At 37.7% G+C, this 20,298-nt stretch overlaps 1 protein-coding gene and 1 pseudogene across 3 annotated transcripts in view; one reads left to right on the forward strand and one right to left on the reverse strand.

The window, feature by feature from the left end:
• The window catches only part of LOC144975686 (uncharacterized), a 42,834-nt gene extending 25,575 nt beyond the window's left edge, over positions 1–17,259 (reverse strand). For all 3 annotated transcript variants that reach the window (XM_078919878.1, XM_078919877.1, XM_078919879.1), the window contains exons 1-2: positions 17,173–17,259; positions 16,282–16,468 (exon numbers count right to left, since the gene is read on the reverse strand). The gene's annotated coding sequence lies outside the window, so the exon portion shown is untranslated. The remainder of the gene's footprint in view (positions 1–16,281; positions 16,469–17,172) is intronic.
• A 1,168-nt stretch (positions 17,260–18,427) lies between these two features.
• Positions 18,428–19,696, forward strand: LOC144975852 (ADP-ribosylation factor GTPase-activating protein 2 pseudogene; annotated as a pseudogene).
• The last annotated feature ends 602 nt before the right edge of the window (positions 19,697–20,298 follow it).

The following is a 20,298-nucleotide window of genomic DNA, read 5'->3' on the forward strand; positions in this document are numbered from 1 at the left end:
GGAAGCCGGTGAAGGAGGCAGACAGTTACAGACCCATATCGCTGCTGAGCTGTCTTTACAAATTGTTGGAGCGTGTTCTATTAAACCGATGGGGGCCGGTCCTAGACGCTGCCCTGCCACCTGAGCAGGCAGGCTTCAGGGAAGGGAGGTGCACCACGGAGCAGGTCATTGCCCTTACAGAGCATATTGAGCACGGGTTCGAGAGAAAACAGCAAACAGCTGCTGTGTTTATAGACCTATCAGCGGCGTACGATACGGTCTGGTGCGATGGGTTAATGCTCAAACTTGCAAAAATCATAAGGTGCAAAAAGACCTTGAAGTTGTTCTCTTCGATCTTAGGGGAAAGGCAATTCCACGTCGCGCTGGGAGACGTCACGAGCAAAGTAAGGAAATTAAAGAATGGGGTCCCTCAGGGTCGGTACTTGCGCAATGTTGTTTAACGTTTACATTAGCGATATGCCGAACACTTCCTCCCTGAGGCTGGGATACGCAGACGACTGGGCACTCGTTACTCAGAGTAAAGTGTGGACCCGTCTCGAGAGCGTACTCAGCGAGGACGTCACCAGACTCAAATCCTACTTTGACAAGTGGTACCTGAAGATGAACACTTCACGCACGGCCCCTAAAAGATTCGTTTCACATTTCCACCCTTCTTTAGGCTCTCTAACCTCATCCCAGTTCTCCCAGTTTCTGGAATTAGAATCCAAGTGTGCTATGCAACGACTTAGACTTACTACAGATATCCTTCGCAAACATATATCCAAACTAACACACACCATCGACACATCCTCCACATGCTTGAGGCATCGTACTTATCATAATCATACACTTTACAAAGACATTAGGTTATTCATACATTTATGTGATCAACATTACCATGCATGCTTAAATTATGTCAAAACCAGTAAATTAGATGCTCTCTTTCCAAACAGAATTACACATCTTGACGATAACCTCCCTTCTCATTCGGCAACACTCCCATCGGTGGATTCACCCATTGAACCTTCCTCTGGCCCCACTGCTCTTAATGGCACCCATAACCAGCCAGTCACCGTTGGTGGTTGGGGAGTCCCTCCAACAGCCGGGGACCAGTCTGGAAGCGAACAATTCACCCCACCCACCAGCGAACCCACCCACGTGATGGATAATGTTGGAGCTATCCCCCCCAGTAGGAACCACAACAACGACCGGCTGGTGGTTTCTGTCCCCCCGACCATCCAGTTGAGCAGTGCAGAGGAATCGGTCTTAAGGAAAGGTCTCAAGTTCATCCCAGTGCGAAGAACGTCCGACCAGTCCCGCATTGAGTCGGATGTACGTCGCTTCATGCGTATTTTACGCTTGAAGTATCACTTCAAAGATGATGAACGTGACCATGACTATGACCGTGACCCTGAGGATCCGTTTGCCGCTTTCTCACGACGTAAAAGAAACTGGACTCCTAGTCCTGGCAAGTCCCCTACACTCGACCTGTTTATCCAGACTTGTCTTAGACAGATCGAGGCACTACGACCCACACCTATCAAGAGGTCTAACCTCACTCGTCTTGAATGGGCTGCCGTACGATCACTCAGATCACGTCGTGATATAGTGATCAAAGCGGCTGATAAAGGAGGGGCCGTAGTTGTTTGGGACGCTGAGCTCTATAGAGCTGAGGGCCACAGGCAATTGAGTGACCAGATATTTTATGAGAAAGTGACTTCGGACCCAACACTTGCTAACAACACCAAAGTCCACCAGACAATCCAGTCTTTGGTATCGCAGGGAGAATTACCTAGTAGAGCAGAGGTCCTTAAACACGACCGCAGCGACCTAGGTAATCCATGTTTTTACATGCTCCCTAAGATACACAAGATCCGGGAATTGTCTGACACTCCACCTGGAAGACCGATTGTGTCGGCTATCTCGTGCCCCACTGAGAAGGTATCGCAGTTCCTCGATGCGGTATTTCAACGTATAGTTCCCACCCTGCCATCGTATATCAAGGACACTAACCATGCTCTTGGTGTCATTGACGAAATTCGATTCCAGGATGAACGTCCACGGCTGATTTTCACCATGGATGTGAAGGCACTGTACACATCCATACCGCATCCTGACGGACTGCGTGCCATCAGGCATTTCGTCGACCGTCATCCATTACCAGGGATTTCCAGCAACAGCATTGTGAGGCTCACCGAACTTGTGCTCACACTCAACACTTTTGAGTTCAATGATGTATTTTTCCATCAGATCTCAGGTGTTGCGATGGGCACCAAGATGGGTCCCTCATATGCTAACCTCTTCATGGGCTACCTTGAGGAAACCTTCTTCCATCAGTACAGCAGCAGCTTCTTATGGTTCACACTATTATGTTATGACGATCGACCCAATCAGCAAAGTCCGGTCCGCATTCGTGCACCGTCGCGAACCCGCCTGGTAGCATCGTCACAACACACCTTTCGACTAGATGCTCTGCCGTTTCGGGTTCTTGTCCACAGCGTGGACATAAAGGACAGGAAGTTAGACCCCACTGATGTAACGCACCGGCCGTTAGGCAGCTCCTCGACCGAAGCCGATTCGCAGCTACCCAGTGTCTCCTCTTACTGTATCAAAGCCTGGCAACTTCTCACCAAGCTTAGAGGAGTGTAGGTCCCCGCCCCCACGAGGGATTGAATTCGTCCAAACCGACTTCCATCTCGTATGTGCAGTGTGTGTGTGGGGTGGACCTGCCCCCGAGCTGTTCAAAAGGTACATTGACGACTGTTTCGGCATTACGTCATTGACCCACAGCCAGTTGAAAGGGTTCATCCTAGCGATCGACTCCTTCCACCCGTCCATAGAGTACACTTATGAGATTTCAACCTCTGAGGTGAACTTTTTGGACATCAAGGCTGTATTGACCAGCACGGGAGTACGGACCACTGTACACTACAAGGAAACGGACTGTCACAGCTACCTGCTCTATCGGTCATCCCATCCGGTGAAGTGCAAAGACTCCATCCCATTCAGTCAGATACTCCGCTTGCGGAGACTCTGTCTGGAAGATGATGAATTTGCGCTTCAACGTGATCGCATGATCGATTTTTTTTAGGGCACGGGAATATCCCGAAAGGGTTTTGCTTAAGGCTGTCCGGAAAGCCAGCCTCGTGTCGAGAGAAGCAGCAATGAGGCCTCGCAATGCCAGGAAGCAGGAGACACAGCGTCCCATTTTAGTCCTCACGCATCACCCCCATGCCGATCAAGTGAGGAACATCCTATTGCAGAACTATGGGATCCTCCAGGCGGGCGAAGACACCCACAGAGTTTTCTCAGAACCCCCGTTGGTAGCATATCGACGGGATCGTAACCTGAGGTATCTCCTTGTCAGAAGCCGCCTGGAACCCATACCTAGGGATAGACCTAAAGCCAGATCGTGTATGCGACCCCGATGCAAGACTTGTGGGCACCTGTGGGAGTATGACAGAGTCAGCTTTCCAGACAAGATTTGGGACATCGGGCGGCCGTTTACTTGCACTGACCGTAATCTAGTCTATGCGATTACATGCTCCCTGTGTGGGATTGCTTACGTTGGTGAGACCGGAAAGAGGCTGGGTGACAGATTCGTGCAGCACTTGCGTGACATATCGAACTGTGCAGACACAGCAGTGGCCAGACACTTCAATCTGCCAGACCACTGCGATGTACAGTGTGTGCGTGTGTGTGTGCTCAGTTTTTGCCATTCGGACACTTCCGCCCGTCGACGTAGGGAAACTCACCTGATCAAGTTGTTGGGAACGCTGACTCCACGCGGACTAAACTCCAGGATTGACCACCACTAGATGTCAACGTCACCCATATTCATCACCACTGCTGCTCTCACTTCTGCCACTACAGCTACTGCTGCTGCTACTACTACTACTTCTACTACTTCTACTACTACTACTACTACTACTACTACTACTACTACTACTACTACTACTACTACTACTACTACTACTACTACTACTACTACTACGACTACTTCTACTACTACTACTACCACTACTACTACTACTACTGTTCATACTACTAAAAGTACAACTCTACCTACCTACCTACCTACCTACCTACCTATCTATCTATCTATCTATCTATCTATCTATCTATCTATCTATCTATCTATCTATCTATATATCTATCTATATATATATATATATATATATATATATATATATTTATCTAGCTAGCTAGCTAGCTATCTATCTACTGATTATCCACCGATTCATAGTCATCTACCTTCCTAGCTATCTCTCATTGTGTCCAATCATCCACTTTTTTATCCATTAATATACATATAGACCCAGCTATCACTCGGCTGTTTACTCGCCCTCTCTCACCTCCCCTCCCCCCTTTCTCTTTCTCTCTCTCTCTCTCTCTCTCTCTCTCTCTCTCTCTCTCTTTTCCTTCATCTAGTTATTCACCCTCTTCCTCATCATAACTTTACATGTACATTCATTAATCAAGCTTCTAAAGAAATCATCCTGAATCAATCACTATAAGGTCATTTTTTAGAATATCTAACTACTCATCCTTTCCGTTTCTTGGCTACTCTTAATCACTGCTGATGATAATAATCAATAAATATTTTTTGGACCCAGAATTCACAATCATTCTTTAAAAAGGTAGACCTTTCCATATAATGCCCTTGCTGTTATTTTGTTTTGAATTTTCTATATTTTTAGTTGGCCCCCACTAGCGGGGACTGAAGATTCCACATGTCAGTCCTTTCAGTAAAATTTTTCTCATTTTGCTGATGGCAGGTACATGGTCGCTATCGAACAAATTTCAGCCAGCCATCTTTTAAAAATCTCATTAATTATTAGGATTTTTTAATGCGCCAGGTGATTTCGACCACTAATGATTTACTATGGCATTGACAGCTGTGTATGTGTTTTTCGTGTATATCTCTCTACACTGTATATGTGTGTATTCAATGTGATACACAAGCAGACACACATAGCCACTTACACACCCCATCGCCGTATCGCAAAACTTCTCTGCTTATTCTTACCACTTCGCCATACGTTCTATATTCACCATGTACCATGATTGATTACGACGGTAAACGAATGTTGTAACATAGCGCCCCCACCCCACACACACACTAACAATTTGTAATCTGTCATCCTTTCTTTTAAAAAATATAGCATTGTGGAGAACATTGTGCTTATTTGAGTCCATAAAAAATTATACGGCGCACAACTCTACTGAAAGATTTGAAAATTAGAAATGTATTTTTTACAGATAGATAAACAGATAACTTGATTTCCTTTTATAATTTAAAGTCAGTTTGAACGTTCGTTGAGTCAAACAGATATCATAAAATACGTACCGACGACACTAACACTCTCAAAAAACACCCAATTTCGTCACTGTAAAAAGTTGCCAGTATGGCGTTTTTACGACAGGTAGAACAACCAAAAGTTGACAGACCATTGTTTTGATTTTCAGCCGCCATTCTTATTTGTGAAGTATCGAAAGGTAGTAGTGCAAAGCAGTCCGAGGGTCTTTTCCTATTAGGGTTAGCTCGAGATCGGAGGATTTTTTTCTTTCTATAAGGGTTAGTCATAAGTCTTAGCAAAAGTGCTATGATGTTTGTTTTTCCATAATTTAAGTAAAGGGGAGACATTCCAAACGCTTCTACATCCCCAGTATTCTTTCAATATGTATTTTAACCGTTGATCTTTTGTCAGGCGTTTATTTATTAAATTTTTCATCATTTTTTTCTATTAGGGTTAGCTCGAGATCGGAGGATTTTTTTCTTTCTATTAGAGTTAGTCATAAGTCTTAGTAAAGGTGCTAGGATGTTTGTTTTTCCATAATTTAAGTAAAGGGGAGATATTCCGAAAGCTCCTACATCCCCAGTATTCTTTCAATTTGTATTTTCACCTCTGATCTTTTGTCAGGCGTTTATTTATTCAATTTGTCACCATATAGAAGCATTTCAAACACTCTTTGATAGATTTAGGAAAGTTTAAAATTTCCTCATTTGACCATTGTTTTGATTTTCGGTCGCCATTTTGATTTGTAAAGTATTGAAAGGTAGTGCAAAGCCGTCCGAGGGTGTTTTTTCTATTAGGGTTAGCTCGAGATCGGAGGATTTTTTTCTTCTATTAGGGTTAGTCATAAGTCTTAGTAAAGGCGCTTGGGTGTTTGTTTTTCCATAAGTTAAGTAAAGGGGAGACACTCCGAAAGCTCATACATCCCCAGTATTCTTTCAATTTGCATTTTCACCGTTGAGGATTTTCTTACCGCAACCTGTATTCACACACGGACAACTGTACGTTGCTGTGTCATGGGTCAGAGGCTTATACTTCATGTTGGGCCAGACAGAAAAATCAACCGAAGATATACCAAATTACACAGAAAACGTTGTTTACCAATCTGCCCTCATTAAATGATGGTGAGTACAATATCGAATGAAAATAGTTCTTTTCCCGCGAAATTGCGGGCTTTTTACTAGTATATATAAATGTATCTGCTTTAACAAATCAATGAGATAAATACAGTTCCATTTATTTTTCATCCTCTAGCGGAAATTTGACTTAGGGTCTATTCCAAGGGAAGACTAGGATAACCCAAGTGTCAGTCGCGGCACAGCGCCGCAAATTGAGTTAAGGAGAAGTGGCTTGGTGAAGGCCACATAATGCTATGGATATTGAACTAGGTATCTCTCGGGTGGGTAGCAAAGTTTATACTTCCGAGCCTAATTGCCAAGTTGTTATGGCAAAGTACGGTGTCCTCGAACTACGTTTCCTGAACTTTTTTTTGCATGTTCCGAGGAGTTCGAGGAATCCGTGCTGGAGTGTATTATTATTAACTTTACTACTCGGTCATTTTCGACGACTATATTAGAGAAAAAACACGTCTTTTCTGGTTCGAACATTATAAATCTCGATCCATGGAAATTAGTTTGGGTCTTTTTTGCTCACTTATTAATTTTTCATTTTAAATCTATCTGTTGTCCTTTATAATGAAGGTGATGGTGATATTGTTTATTAATATTTTTTGTTATTATTATTATTATTATTATTATTATTATTATTATTATTATTATTATTATTATTATTATTATTATTATTATTATTATTATTATTATTATTATTATTATTATTATTGGAGAGCGAAGTGGCCGAGTGGTTAAGGCATTGCACTGTGATCCGGATGGCCCGGGTTCGAGCCCCGCTTCTGGCACTTTCGTTTTTTTTCCTTGAGCAAGATTATTAACCCCAAATTTGCTCACTTGGACAACATGGGTGATTCCTGTTGACATCAGACATCTTGTTTGATGAATTATCTATATTCCTTCGTGGAATGCCTAGGCGACGATATCTTATGATATCGTGGCCCAAAAGGCATAATCTTTATATTTTTATTATTATTATTGTTATTATTATTATTATTATTATTATTATTATTATTATTATTATTATTATTATTATTATTATTATTATTATTATTATTATTATTATCATCAACATCATCATCAACATCATCATCATCATCACCATTATCATCATCATCATCATCATCATCATCATCATCATCATCATCATCATCATCATCATCATCATCATCATCATCATCATTATTATTATTATTATTATTATTATTATTATTGATATTGTTATTATTATTATTATTATTATTATTATTATTATTATTATTATTATTATTATTATTATTATTATTATTATTATTACTATTATTATTATTATCATTTGAAACAGAATCTTGGTCTTCTTCGGTCAATTGGATTTCGATGTATGCTCAAAATTATAACAATAGATAGTATGCGCTTGGCTAAGAAGCTCATAACATTGCCATCCGGAAGTATTACGGATCAACACACAAAACTGTGTGTATCCATGAACGTTTATAGTCAGGTTAATACAATTCAGTGAGCATTACACATAAACGCGGATGGCAAAAAACAATAACAAAGACCTGAGTGACGTCATCTTCGAACTATCTATAGGCTGATTGAATCACAAACACATGATCTGCTTTTGATGATTTTCCTTTTCACCACCTGTCTAAGCTAGTTACCGTGCTCTGAAAACACATTTTTAATAGAAACTTAGAAAATTCGTCCTTCAAAAATCGATCGATTAAAATTAAAATGATCCCCATCTTGTCAAAAGCTCTCAACCCTGTGATTTCCAGGTTTGCGAGTCTTTTTCTAGTGAGGGTCATTTTAATCGACCGATATTTGAAGGACGAGTTTTCTTACACAAATATTATTAAAGATTACGATCGTGTCTTGGTAGGGTTGTTTTCAAGCTTGCCTCGCTCAATGATAACGCCACCTCAGCATTCAATGGAGCGAGGACATAATCAGTTATATTTCCCATAATATTATGTCTCTTGGTGTGTAGTTGATAGAGAATTTAATATAATAATGGATTAATGAATGAAGTTGGCGTGACTCAGCTCTTTGTTATTGCCTTTAGATCGTCAGCTGGGTGATGATCTCACTAAATGATTAAAAAAGGTTAAGGTTTCATATAATTGTGTGTGTGTTGGTAGGATTAATCTGGCGGTCAGAACGGGTAAGTTTATTAACTTAAACGCATCAACATGAAATAACCGGAGAATACAGAACCCTGACCAGATCAGTCCTTTCGTGGTCAACTCGTATTGGTTTCTTCTGGTAAATAGCCATGTGAAACGCATAACAGTAAAGATTCTATGAGAAGTACATGGAATTGAAGAGAGCGAAGGGCAAGATGAGAGTGTAGAATTCAAAAACCCTTCACTGGATTCACAAGCAATGTATAGAGAATTGCCAAAATTGATTTCTATTGACCTGGTCAAATCCTAAGATGTAAGACTCCCCATTTCGTCGCCTGCAATTACAATTGTTTTCATAGCCAACACTGGGGCAATCATGGATCATAGTTTGTTGTAAACAGTGCTTGGCCCTCAAATCAATTACCAATCAAGAGTCGATTAATTCGATCCATGATACAATAGCAAGGAAACTCCTGACCGAGGGCGTGTGTTGTGTTTAATCACCAACTAGTGCCCTATCGCTTGCCTGTAGCTGGAGGCGTTAAGAGATCGCTATTGTAATGTCTATCATGCAAGTATGATTACTATCATTTCTTTTTCTTTGTTGAAAGATGCAATATAAAAAAACACGCCTTTTTGCTTTTTTTCTATTTATATAAATAGGAAACAGAGGTTTCTGGTCATAGATAGAAATGGGTGTTGATTATGCTCTTATAAAAACTCCAAAAGATTAAGATAAACTCTTATCTTCAATTAAATTGGAAGTTTGTATTTTAAACCAAACTTCTGCTTCTGTTCTTAACGAAACTAGAATTTTAAAAACAATGAATGAATTAATACATACATTCATAGTAGGTTTAGTTATATGGTATGGAATGTCACGATTGCTTCATAATAATATTTCTTTCATGTACTCTCTCTGCAGATGACGGGGAGGCAAATTTTCATTCCATACACTACAGGTCACCTTTTAGACCTGCTTTTTTTTTACTAGCGCTCCTACATTATTCATCATCACCAATAACTAAGTATTTATTCACACTTGAAACTAGTGGGTCAATATATGTATAACGCCCTGCTCTAGGACAAAACGCTGGGAACACCTCAAATCAATTGTCTTTGTGACTAATATATACCTCTCTACTTAGGGCCTCTTTTATTCATAAGTCTTCTGTTTTCGGAGGTACCAAATATGTTGAAAACTGCCATAGTGTGTCCACTACTCAAGAAATCGACCCTCAACAAAGACCATCTTAAGAACTATAGATCTGTGTCTAATCCTACTTTATTGTATAACATTTCCGAAAAAGTGGTTGCACATCGTATTCATGAACATTTACAAGATAATAAATTACATTCTAGTTTGCAATCTGTATACAGACTAGGTCATAACATTGAAAGTTCACTTGTGCGTGTACATAATGATTTCGTTAATTATTTGGATAAGATAAAAAGTGTTATTCTTGTACTTCTTGACCTCAGGACCTCTTTTATTCACATGTACACTGCACCTCTGCACCTCTAATGATGTCATTAGCTCTTTTCCTGCTGGATTTTTCCCCTCTTTTCTTTTAACTTCAGGAATGAGAGACACCCAATGTTTGTCGTCACTTTGCCAGTTTAGATTTTCTCCATCTTTTAAATACGACAATAAACATAGGTATAGGGATATTGACCTTAATAAAAAAAGGAACACAAAAAAACCCGAATAATTATTAAACAATAAATAAAAAATATATTAATGAATTAAAAAATAAAAATAATGAATAAATAATTAAATGATAAATACATAAATAAATAAATTATATATATATATATATATATATATTATATATATATATATATATATATATATCCTCTCTTTAAAAAATATAGCCTTATGGAGAACATTGTGCCATTTGAGTCAATATAAAAATTATACGGAGCTCAGCCCTACTGAAAGATTTGAAAATTAGAAATGTATTTTTTACAGCAAGATAAACAGATAACTTGATTTCCTTTTATAATTTAAAGTCAGTTTGAAAGTTCGTTAAGTCCAGATATCACCCAAATATCATAAAAAAATCACCGACGACACTAACACTCTCAAAATCAACCAATTTCTACACTATAAAAAGTTGTCAGTTTGGCGTTTGTAAGCAAATCGTTGCATTGGAAATAATGTATTCACTTTATTACTTTAAGGATTTCAGACCTACACTAAGTTTTCAACAGCTTTCATCTAATAATGACATCAGGTATTATAATTGCCCCTTTGGTGCTTTCAATGTGATGGTTTCGGGTGGATAATACCCAGGTTTAACATATGGCCACACCCTCAACTCTATCTGTCCAGTAGAGTCCTTACTTCCGTTGTGTTGTTGATTTAGCGGTGATCAGTGTTATGTAGTAGTGTGTTCTCATTGCGTGTATGTTTGTGAGTGTGCGTGTGTGTGCGTTTTGGAATGTGGATGCGTGGAAAAAAAGGGGGGGGGGGGTGCCCATCAAGTACAGAAATTCCTGAGCGGGGGGGGGGGGGGGGGGGGTGTGTGTTTGCTAGGAACTGTCAGATTGGCATTTTTCAGCAAATCGCGGCATTCATAGTGATATTATTCACTTGATCACATGAAGGTATTCGGATTTACAGAAATTTTAAACAATTTTCACCGATTAACAACATCAACTATTGTTACTGTCGTTTTTATGCCATCGATGTGATAATTATTGCCCTGGGAAATATTTAGTTAAACGTTGTCGGCAAACTGTCAATTGGTTATGTCTAGCTTCTAGCCTGAACAAACCAAAAGTAGACAGATTCGGGGACTTGATATTTTTCGCGTCTGCTTCAGATTTTCATTGACCTCACATAAGTTAAGTAAAGGGGAGACATTCCGAAAGCTCCTACATCCCCAGTATTCTTTCAATTTGTGTTTTCACCGTTGATCTTTTGTCAGGCGTTTATTTATTCAATTTGTCATCATATAGAAGCATTTTAAAAACTCTAGATTAAACCTTGATAGATTGGTGAAAGTTTCAAATTTCCTAATTTGACCATTGTTTTGATTCTCGGCCTCCATTTTAATTTGTGAAGTATTGAAGGTAGTGCAAAGCACTCCCAAGTAAAGCGTGGTAAAGACTTGCGACTTATTGATATCTACTGATTGATAAACTAAAATCATGCCGAATAAAGCATGGCAGTTCCGACCTGCACATCGATTAAAATGTGCATCTAATCGTAATCAAGCTAATCAAGAAAATGATTCAGGCAATATCGAATGAAAATAGTTCTTTCCCCGCGAAATTGCGGGCTTTTTACTAGTATATAATATATATATATATATATATATATATATATATATATATGTATATATATATTATATATATATATATATATATATATATATATATATATATATATATTAAAAATATTGATTTTATATGACTTAATAACCCTGGTACACTCTTAGATAGGGGAATTTAGATAGTAATTATTGCTATCTACAAATTCGCTGCCTGTGAATATTGGTCATCGCACGGGACATAAAACTTCTCATTGATGATAATCTCATTGGCATTATATAATAAAAATTATGGAAATATTAGTAATAATAATGCTAATAATAATAATAATAATAATAATAATAATAATAATAATAATAATAATAATAATAATAATAATAATAATAATAATACTGCTATACTACTACTACTACTACTACTACTACTACTACTACTACTACTACTACCACTACTACTACTACTACTACTACTACTACTACTACTACTACTACTACTACTACTACTACTACTACTACTAATAATAATAATAATAATAAACTGGATTTCATTTTTACGTTGATGATACACAACTTTACGTTCCTATTGACTCGTGTGATGATTACGAAGTCATTCGAAGGTTGGAGTCATGTATCATTGACGTTAAAGACTGGATGGCAATTAACAAATCAAAATTAAACAATGAAAAAACAGAAATACTGTTGTTAGAAAACAGATTTTCCAAAAATGTAATATTGTCTACCCATATTAATATTTAGATTGTAAAATAAGCACATCTAGAAACAGCGTCTGAAAAAATGGTGTTTATTTTGACAGTAAAATTAATATGCAAAATGCATATTTCTAAAATGGTTAAAAATATTAATTTTTATTTAAAGAGAATCGCCAGTGAATGATCCATGTTGGATATTGATATAACAAAATTATTAGTATCTTCTGTTAAACATAGTAGAGTAGATTAGTGTAACGCTCTTTTATCTGGTTGCCCCGATATTCTATCTATAGACTGCAGAAGACACAAAATAAGGCAGCCAGTCTTGTTACTCTTAAAAACTCGAGAGAGCACATTACTTCTACTCTATATGACCTTCACTGGATCCCTGTTCACTACAGAATAGTGTACAACATTCTTTTATAAGCCTATAAATGTTTTACTTCAATGTCTTACTCACAAGACCTTATTGCAATCTATACACCTAGTCGTGTCTTAAGATCATCAGAATCTCTTTTAATGAAATAAATAAACTGCATTGATAATTTTCACCAAAACGCTTTTAACTGTGCAGATCCACGTATGTGGAACTCTCAGTTTTAGATCAAAATCTGCTCCTGGTGTTCTAACATTTAAGAAGCACCTTGAGACTGATTTATTTTACAGGACATTTTATGACTGATTTCAAAGAATAAATTATATACATATGTGTGGCCCTGTGTATCTGTTTCAGTGCGTGTTTGTGTGATTGTGTGTGTGTTTCTGTGTGTGTGTGTGTGTGTGTGTGTATGTGCGATTGAGTTAATTGTAAAGCGTTGCAGAGCACTTTTAAGTGGATGCTTAGGCGCTATAGAAATTATTATTATTATTATTATTATTATTATTATTATTATTATTATTATTATTATTATTATTATTATTATTATTATTCCGATCACTGCCACATTTAATATTTACTCCATATTTGGGAGCCGACATGGACCGACACCCAGTCCTCGTGGCTAGTCTGGTTGGGCAGCGTGGCTCAGAGGTTCGGGCTTTGCTTCGTACCCGAGAGCTACCGAGTTCGATCACCCGCCGCTGGGCTGTGTGGCCTTAAGAAAGTCATCTCGCCCTAGCTCAATTTACGGCGCTGCACTGCGGCGGACGACTGGGTTATTCCAGTCTTCCCTTGGAATAGACCCCAGAGACAAATTTTCTCTCTGGGATGAATAAAGGGAATTTTATTATTTGTTTTATTATTTGATTGGTCAATAGATACATCAAATTGGATAGAATGAAGAACCAGCTCCTTTCATTCATTGAATAAGGGTATTTTCATTTTGGCCAGAAACTTTTTACATGATAAAAGTATGTAAATCAATCAAGATGGCCGTCAAAAAGTCTCAAGTTGACATTTCATCTTAATTGATTGATATATGAAATGTGGCCCGCCGTCTCGAAATGGTATTATGTCGGTATGAACACGGTGCTGGAACACCGCCATCTTGAACATGCCGTTTATTTATATTTGTTATGGTGGACATTGAATAAAATTTCTTACACTGAAAAAAACTGAAAGTTGGTATTTCTTATCATTTCAATTCTACATCCACTTTAGGACCCCGTTGCATTCCCAAAGAATACCGTTTTGAGACGGTGGGTCACAAATAAACATTTTCTGACCAAAATGACCAAGTTGTGTCTATATGACAGAGCAGCTCATCAGCTCGATTAGCAGCCGTTTTGTTATGTCAAAGGAGGACAGCCAGCAGCGACCTTATTGGTACAACAACTCCGCATGGCTGGTGAGAGCGTGACTCTACCGTTTGAGCTATCCACGAACACAAAAATATTCGTATCAAACTCAGGTCATTTCTAGAGCTCTCTCTCACCCACTTCTGGAGACCGCGGGTTCGCCACACAACCATCGCGAAGTTACCTGGCTAGCAGTTAAGATCGCAGGTTCAAACCCCACCACCGCCGCGAAATTTTTTTATTCTCTATTGTCTTCTGGCACTTTTCTATTCACTTCATCTCTTGTTGTTACCAACATAAGTGCCTACTCCACTCACTTTTCTGAATTAAAAATTCACCCCATATTACCGGAGCATACTCAATGTCTCAATCGTTTCTATGTTATATGTTTGTGTTGAGAATATTGGCTATTAAGCTTAACTGCTAGCCAGGTAACTTCGCGATGGTTGTGTGGCGAACCCGCGGTCTCCAGAAGTCGGTGAGAGAGAGCTCTAGAAATGACCTGAGTTTGATACGAATTTTTGTGTGTTTGTGGATAGCTCATACGGTAGAGTCACGCTCTCACCGGCCAGGCGGAGTTGTCGTACCAATAAGGTCGCAGGTTCAAACCCCACCACCGCCGCGAAAATTTCTTATTCTCTATTGTCTTCTGGCACTTTTCTATTCACTTCATCTCTAGTCAATTCTTATATGACTTTATACATTATCGGCCCCTTTGGACACTTTTTATGCACACCATCAATTTCCCTCCAACCTCCAAATTCCAGTTCATACGGTGTATGTCCTACTAGGTGGCCTTTCGTAAAACACTCTTATATTATCCCCACTGCCTAAAACCAGGTATTTCTACATCCTGAGTCGAACCGGGTAGGTGTCATTCCCAGCTATAAGGCCCATGAAGCTGGAGTTTGTTCTGATCTCTCAAGCGTTCATTGGACTACAATAATTGTTTTCAAACTCTTTGGACAGCCTATTGTAAACATCTTTTCACCAGCACCAGATCCACCATACCTAGCTAGCTCCAATCGCTTCTCGGTGGAAAAAGGGATCAGAAAAAGACCTTGTCCAAGATGAAAACCGGACCCTTTGCTGGTGGATCGAACAACTTACCAATTGGGCCGTATGTTCTAAAATCTGAAATAATTACTGGCTACAGAAATGATAGCAGATTACGATACCCTTCACTGCAGACCAACCATTATAAATAAAGCAATCTAGTCTCCGTGTTTAAATACTATCAGAACATCAGAATTAAGAACAAAAACGAATTGTTCGTTCCATGTCGCACCCTCAACGCTACCACACTTTCTCATAAAGGTATTTAAGGTCGTTTCGAGTTAGCTCAAACGAAGGCAGGTAACTGTTTATATTAACATTGTACCATTGGACAATATCGACATTAGCAGTTTCCTCCCTTTTGATTTGGATAAAGAATAAAGACCTTATTCGGGCAAGCTTCTTGTCCTAACATCACATTATCGCCACCGTGTACATCCTTATTGTAAACATAGAGCAATTTGCAATCTACCGATGAGAGATTTTGTTTGTGTGCGTCTGGTTTGTCATTAAAGTACTCTCGAAGTGAGTATCTCTTTCATTCTGAAGACTATGAATTCATACTTTCATCAGGTTGATAACACTCAAACGTATCTGTCATGCCCAAAATGAAGTTGATTAATTGGTGAATATAAATACATATTGTGAGCTGAAGTGCAGACCAAAAAGGTCTAGGCCTATACATCTTGTTGTGAAAAGGGATCCCTGCTAAACACCCTTTTCGCCTTCTTCTCCTCCTCCTTCTCATCATCATCATCATCATCATCATCATCATCATCATCATCATCATCACCGTCATCATCATCATCATCATCATCATCATCATTATCACATCCGTCACCACCACCACCACAAGCACCACCACCACCATCGCCGCCGCCGCCGCCGCCAACAACATTAGGAACAGTATCATTTTATAGTCATATTCAACATCTCCATCTTATTACAAAATAATTAATTGACCCAAAACCAACTGGTCAAGTACTTACCAATATGCCTTGGTTGATGCGATTACTTTTATACAAAAATGAAGTGATGATTGAGAAAGATTCCAATCCATATTGTTGTTTGGACAAAGGGTCAACAAAGCACCAAATAGTTACTCAACAAAGGTCACATGTTGTGATTTGTCCCAGGTTTGAGATTAGAGAAAATCGTAGACGGTTTTAAAAAAATCTAATACAATAGAAAGAAATATTAAGAATTGTTTCAGAAAAGTGTATGTTTATTATTATTATTATTATTATTATTATTATTATTATTATTATTATTATTATTATTATTATTATTATTATTATTATTAGTATTGTTAACTTTATTATTATTCATGATAATAATAATAATAATAATAATAATAATAATAATAATAATAATGGTAATAAAAATAATAATGACAATAATATAATAATAATAATAATAATAATAATAATAATAATAATAATAATAATAATAATAATAATGAAGATGATGATTTTTATATAAGAAATCTCTTTCGTGGTGTAGTCCCTGATGATTGGAAATTTGCAAATGTTACTCCTTTATTCAAAATTGGTAATCGATGTCATCCATCTAACTACAGATCAATAAGTCTAACGTGTATTCTTTGTAAAATCTTAGAGAGTATAGTTAAAGATAAAAAATTTACTTTTCTTTCAATGAATCAATTGATAAATAACTCCTTTATTTAAGCACAGAAAATATTACAGCATGGATTTCCTGAGAAATGCAATTTAGCCTGAATTTTGTTAATTATCTATATATTTATTTGTTTATTCATTTTGCAGAGTGGAACAATAAGAACCACTCCATTAGAATTCTCCATAAACACGAATTAATCAATTTCAGCCTACACTTTATTGAATTTAAGCGGCAAAACACACCAGCAATAAATATGTCCAATTATTGGTTGTAAGGAAACAGAAACGAGAAAGGACCAGGTACTTTAACAGCAGGAAATCAGTGCAACGCCACCTAATGCTATTATTGAATTAATGCGGTAAGTAGGAAAACATTGCCCCGGGTATACCAATTTCTACACACTGTGGGTGACAATCTAGCTAGTTTTATAACGGTTATGTTGTAAGATTCTTGCAGTGATATTTATTTAAAATGTTTTGACTGAATCCAGTATAAAACAAATAATATGTATTTAGATTTTATTTTGAAAAGAAATTATTTAAATTTTTATTAATGCCTAACTAACTTGGTGTCAAAGTTACAGCACAAGTGACGTGAAATAAGCATAGATATAAATAGAATACTTTTGATTGCTCAAACTAGGGTGAAGTACAAAAAAACCCCGATATATAACGGACTATAGCAACTGGAGACCGCAACAGACTGGTACAAGACCGGGAAGAATGGCAAGTTATCGACCTGTTATGAGATCACACAGAAAGTAAGTAAATACGTATATAAGTAAGCAAGCAAGCAAAAATTGAGATGAATTTTTAAATTTTAAAAAAATGTTCAAAGTTACACCGTACTGTCGCTGTTCTCTACAGAGTTGAACGTGGATAAATTCTATAACGGCAAACAATGTAATTCATAGGGTGTTAGGAGCGAGATGTTCGAGTGGATAAGATATTAAACCCGGCCTTCTCTTTTTCCTTGGGCAAGAAACTAAAACCCTATCGTTCACTTTTCGGTGCTGCACTGAGGTTAGTGCTTGGGTTTTCTCGATCTCTTCTTTTTAGATAACTCAAAAAGAAGAAAAACCAAATTATTCATATAATTATGAAAACAAAAACTATGAAATGATTGATCAACTTTTTGCTAAAAGGAGCTATTCATAAAATAATTCAAGTGTAATTTTGGTCAACTTCTACAATGTTGCATCAAGTATTCGCTATCTTCAGGAAGATAGCGAATTGGTACTTGAAACAATATTGTAGAAGTTTTACAAAATTACACTTGAATCATAAATATATAGATTTTAATTATAATTATCATTACTCCTACAGATCTGTTTCTTGTCACTGGGACAAACTACGGGAAGTGTGTGTTATCGTTATTATTTCATGGTATTTGCTTTTATTATTTATATGTATATATATATATATATATATATATATATATATATATATATATATATATATATATATATATGATTAGGAACGTCATCAACAATGAAACCAACCGGGTGAAAGTGATATCAAACAAATTTTTTAATGTTTACGTTCTGCTCCAACAAATAAGCAATGCTTTGATTGTGGACACAGTCATCCCACATGGGCCAGTATAACGTATGGAGTATTTCTCTGCATCGATTGTTCTGCAGTACACAGGTCCCTGGGTGTGCATGTGACATTCATCAGATCAACACAGCTGGACACCAATTGGACATGGCTTCAATTACGTGCCATGCAAATTGGGGGAAATGCAAAATGCTCAAACATATTTCAACCAACATGGAGCAACAACAACAGATGCCCAAAAGAAGTACAACAGCCGAGCTGCCCAGATGTATCGGGACAGATTGCTATCACAGGCACAACATGCCATGAGATTGCATGGAACCAAGCTTCATATAGACAGCCATGACCCAACATCACCAGAAACTAAGGAAGTTGACTTTTTCTCGGAGCATGCTGAAGATGTTCCCACAAGTGACCCCCATTGAGGATAACGCCAGGTTGGGAGGGATCAGTAGCGATCCAACACCAACTGCACCCAAGGCTGTCAATGGAAAAGGATCGACAGAAGTTGACAGTACAGCAGGTCCCAATGTGGAAGCTGCTCTTAGCACATCTCCATCCCAAGTGCAACCAGAACCACGCAAGGCCATTATAGGAGCTAAGAAGGCTCCTGCTGCTAGGAAAGGGAAGGGCCTTGGAGCTCAGCGTGTAAAGAAAGATTTTGGAGAGTTTGAGAGTCGTGCTCAGCAGATAGACAAAGAAAAAGAGGAACTCGCCAAAAATATAACTATAGAATAAGCAAAAACAAAAGAGGAAAAAGAAAAACAGATGGCTAACATGCGCCTTGCATACCAGGATATGAGTCTTCAAAGAAAGAAAGAAGAAGAAAATTGATGAGGAATGATCCCAAGAAGGCAGAGCAATTTGAACGTTTGGGAATGGGCTTTGCTGGGCACAAAGGTATAAGCCATTCGGCTATGACTGACATGCAGACTATCCAGCAAGGAAATCCCAAATCAAGTTATTCTTGAGCCAGAGAGTATGACAGCTATGGCGAAAAACCCAAAAGTCGACGTGATTTTTTTGGTGATGAGCTTGAATTTATCTCTTCAAAGTCATCTTGGGGAAACTCAAGGGAGAAGGCGATTATGGTTCTAAGAACGATGACTTTGGTAGTGGCTGGGGTAAAAAAAAAAAACCCCAAAAACAGTGGTCCTATGCTTTTGTCTGCATGGGACCTTTCAAAAGTGTCAAGCTAGACACATAATATTTCCCTAGGGATCTACAATGGTTTTGAACCAGTTCCCCCTCGTCTTACTTATTTTTGTCAGTGCTTGTAAATGCAGTACGAACTCCAGATCCAACCTATTTTGACAATCCCTTAATCCTCATTTTTTTCGTGCACTTGAATGACCCAGATGTCGTAAGTGCTGTATAAATATCTCGATAAAATACCAAAAACAAAACAAAAAAACATTAAAACATTTTTTTTTTCTTCAAATTCAAATGTTTGCCTGTTATTATGTTCCATTATAAGTTTTTAGTTATTTTTTAGCCCTACAAAACGTGTCATAAAGGCATACTTCAGGTATTTCTTTATATATATATATATATATATATATATATATATATATATATATATATATATATATATATATCTTTTTATTTACCATATGGCCATTACATTAATGAATCTGTACTATCATAACCTTGAAAAAAATAAAGGCTGTGGTTGTTTATATTCAATGAATCGGTTGATTGTGACAAATACAATATTGGGTATTATTGTATTGACAAAGACCTTCACCTTTAACACCAATATAATATTTTGTATGCTTGTCAAATCTCATCCTCCTTTCCTTGTATTTA

Source organism: Berghia stephanieae, chromosome 6, assembly GCF_034508935.2.
Source record: "Berghia stephanieae isolate SIO BIC M18660-M18661 chromosome 6, UCSD_Bste_1.3, whole genome shotgun sequence".
NCBI lineage: Eukaryota > Metazoa > Mollusca > Gastropoda > Nudibranchia > Aeolidiidae > Berghia > Berghia stephanieae.